Genomic DNA, 3,997 nt, shown 5'->3' on the forward strand with positions numbered 1-3,997 from the left:
TTGGGGAAGTTGCTTAACTTCTCCAGCCCTACTTTTCGTCACCTGTGGATGAGAATAATAATACCTGCCTTACAGGGAAGCTGCTGGGAGAATATTGATATATGCAAAGTGCTAGGCACCTGGTGAATACTCAATAAATAGCCGCTATAATTAATAATTTCAAACTGGTTCACCCCGTTGTGTTCATCTAGTTTAGAAATGTTTCTCAGAGCAGACACCATGCTTTTTGCAACTTTTTCTCTTTCATCGTGCAAGCAATGTGCCTCGCAGAGATGTTATGGATAAGAACAAGCACGCCGCAGAGTTCTCCACCGTGCTGTGGTGCTAATGAAGCCAGGCAGGGCGCAGAGATGAGTAAGACTCAGCTGGATCCCTCCAGAAGCTTCCAGAGAGTAAGGAAGTAGCTGTGCTTGCAGCAGCCGTGCTGGGAATCTTTCACATTTGGATACTGATGCTAACAGGTTTCAAAGCACCTGCACATCTGTATTAGTTTGCTAGGGCTGCCGTAACACGGTACCACAAACTGGGTGTCTTCAACAAGAGATAATTATTTTCTCACAGTTCTGCCAGCTAGGAATCAGAAAGCAAGGATGAGGGCTGTGGGGAGAGATCCCTTCCACATCTCTCCCATGGTTTCCAGTGGTTTTTTGGCAATCTGTCATTCCTAGGCTTGTAAAAGCATCACCCTGGCCTCTGCTCCCATCTTCACATGGCATTCTCCCTAAATGTGCTCGGTGTACAAATTTCTCCCTTTAATAAAGACACCAGTCATATTGGGTTAGGGTCCATCCTAATAACCTCAGTTTAATTTGATTACCTCTGCAAAGACCCTGTCTCTGCATACAATCACATTCTGAGGTACTGGGGTTCATTCTCTACCAAATCATTTTTGGGGGACACAATTCAACATGTAAGACATCTCCATCTCCTATGGCCCTCCTCATCCACACCCCACCGTGAGCCCCTCCAGGGCAAACAGCGAGTCTTATCTTAAATATCTGTACATTACTTTCTCTTTATTTTTTTTGGCCATGCTGTGTAGCTTGTGGGATCTTAGTTCCCCTACCAGGGATTGAACCTGGGCTCTGAAAGTGCTAAGTCCTAACCACTGGATCTCCAGGGACTTCCCCTAAATATCTGTACCTTTCAGGCCTTGGCTTCTCCCCACTCTTTTATGCGCCAAGCCTTTTCAACAGCCTTTCCACCTCCTACCATCCTTATGCCTCTTTTGCCTGGCAAATTCCCATCCATCCTTTGTTTCTTAGTTTAAATGTTACCTCCACAGAGAGACCTTCCCTGATCACCCTTTCTTGATTGCATTTCCCAGGTTATTTATTCTCTCATGGTTTCCTCTTCTTTCTTCTTTACACATCTCATGGTTAATAAATATACATTTCTTTGCAATTGATTAATGAAGGTGTCAGATACCCCTAACCTCTAAACACAGTGAGGGTAGAGACCAACCTACTCACTATTGCCTTTCTGATTCCATAGTGTATGATTCAGAGTGGAAACTCTATAGATATCTATTGAGTGAATAAAGAAACAACACATCCTTGGATTCTCCATATCATCTCACACAGTAAGGGTGATGGTGGATGTTGAGTGAATTATAATTATTTCTGTCTATGTCCTCTAGGAGACAGTGAACTCCTTGAGGGAAAGATCAGGTCTCATTCTTTTTTTTTGAATCTCTAGCATCCCCCTCCTCCTCCTGGATCTTCTCTGTACTAGTTCTATACGCTGAAAGCAAATTACCCTGGAACTTAGAAGTTTAAATCATTTCTATGGGTCAGGAATTGAAGAGTGATTTTGTTGTTTTTGGCTCAAGGTCTCTCAATTATATTAAAGATTTTAGCCAGGGATGGAGTCATCTGAAGGCTCGGCTGGGGCTGGAGGATCCATTCCCAAGATGACTCACACATATGGCTGGCAAGTTGGAGATGGTTGTTGGCAAGAGACTCAGTTATTATTCTTGCAAGCCTCTCCCCAGGGCTGCTTGAGTATCCTCATAATATGGATCCCTCATGAATGATGAAGAGAGTGCAAAGAGGAAGAACAATATCTTTTTTTGTCTTAATCTTGGAACTCATACTCCATGATTTCCATAATATCCTGTTAACTATATCTGTTAGCCTTATTCAGTGTGAGAAGGGGCTATACAAGGGCATGGATCCCAGGATTCAAGAATCATTCAGGTCCAAAGTGGAGGCTGATTACCATGTCCAACTAGAGTTCCCCTCCCCCCTCATTATTTGCCCAACCGATACTCAGTCAGGAACTGTACTGCCGTCTAAACACTCATCACATTATATTATAGTGTGTTCAAATTGTAAGCTTTGTGAGGGCAGAGACTCCATCTGTCTAGTTGAACAACCAGCACAAGCCATAGAGTAGGTACTTGGTGAATGTTTTGAATGAATTTTAATAATTTGCTTCTGTCTGAATTACAAAACTGTGCTTGTCTGTCTCCTTTCTGCATTGCAGGCTCCTAGCTCAGGGTCCCACATAGAATTAAGGCATATATCTATACAATGTAAATCAACTACAGTGAAGTATCACCTCACAATGGTCAGAAGGACCATCATTAAAAAGTCTACAAATAACAAATGCTAGAGAGGATGTGGAGAAAAGGGAACCCTCCTATACTGTTGGTGGGAATGTAAATTTGCTGCAGTCACTATGGATAAAAGTATGGAAATTCCTTAAAAAAACCAGAGTTACCAAATCCCACTGCTGGGCATATATCCAAGAAAACTCTAATTCAAAAGGATACACACACCCCAATGTTCATAGCAGCACTATTTACAATAGCAAAGACATGGAAACAACCTAAATGTCCATCAATTGCTGAACGGATAAAGAAGATGTGGTATGTATATACAATGGAATATTACTCAGTCATAAAAAGAAAAACATGGTCATTTGCAGCAATATGGACGGACCTAGAGACAGTCATACTAAGTGAAGTCAGTCAGAGAAAGCCAAGTACCATGTGTGCTGTGCTTAGTCGCTCAGTTGTGTCTGACTCTCTGTGATCCCATGGACTGTGGCCCACCAGGCTCCTCTGTCCATGGGGATTCTCCAGGCAGGAATACTAGAGTGGGTTGCCATGCCCTCCTCCAGGTGAATCTTCCCAACCCAGGGATTGAACCCAGGTCTCCAGCATTGCAGGCAGATTCTTTACCATCTGAGCCACCAGGGGAACCCAAATACCATGTGATATCACCTCCATGTGGAATCTTTTAAAAAACGATACAAATGAACTTATTTACAAAACAGAAATAGACTCATAGACATAGAAATCAAACTTATATGATTACCAAACAGGATGAGGGGAAGGGATAAATTAGGAGTCTGGGATTAACAGATACACTATGTGTAAAATGGGCTTCTCTAGAGGTTCAGTGGTAAAGAATCCACCTGTCAAAGCAGGAGATGCAGAAAATGCAGGCTCGATCCCTGGGTTGGGAGGATCCTCTGGAGAAGGAAAGGGCAACCCACTCCAGTATTCTTGCCTGGGAAATCCCATGGACAGAGGAGCCTGGCAGGCTACAGTCCATGGGGTTGCAAAAGAATCAGACATGGCTCAGCGACTCAACAACAACAACAACAACAAACGTATAAAATAGATAAACAATAAGGGCCTACTGTATAGCACAGGGAACTATATTCAATATCTTATAACAACCTATAATGGAAAAGAATCTGAAAAAAAAAAAAAATATATATATATATATATAGCTGAATCACTTTGTTGTACACCTAAAACTTACACACCACTACAAACACACCTAAAACTTACAAACTACTTTGTAAATCAAACTTCCAAAAAAAAAAAAAATTAAGGCGTCTATAAACGTGTATAAATGTTTGCTGAAATGGGCTGTGATACAGCGCCTTAGCGAATCGAGGGAACCTGGCTTTCACTTTTGCAGGCCTCTCTCTCCAGCTCCAAACGTCAGGGTTGGGACAAAAGGCTAACAAAGCCCAGCAG

This window comes from Cervus elaphus, chromosome 23 (genome assembly GCF_910594005.1).
Source record: "Cervus elaphus chromosome 23, mCerEla1.1, whole genome shotgun sequence".
In the NCBI taxonomy this organism is placed as follows: Eukaryota; Metazoa; Chordata; class Mammalia; order Artiodactyla; family Cervidae; genus Cervus; species Cervus elaphus.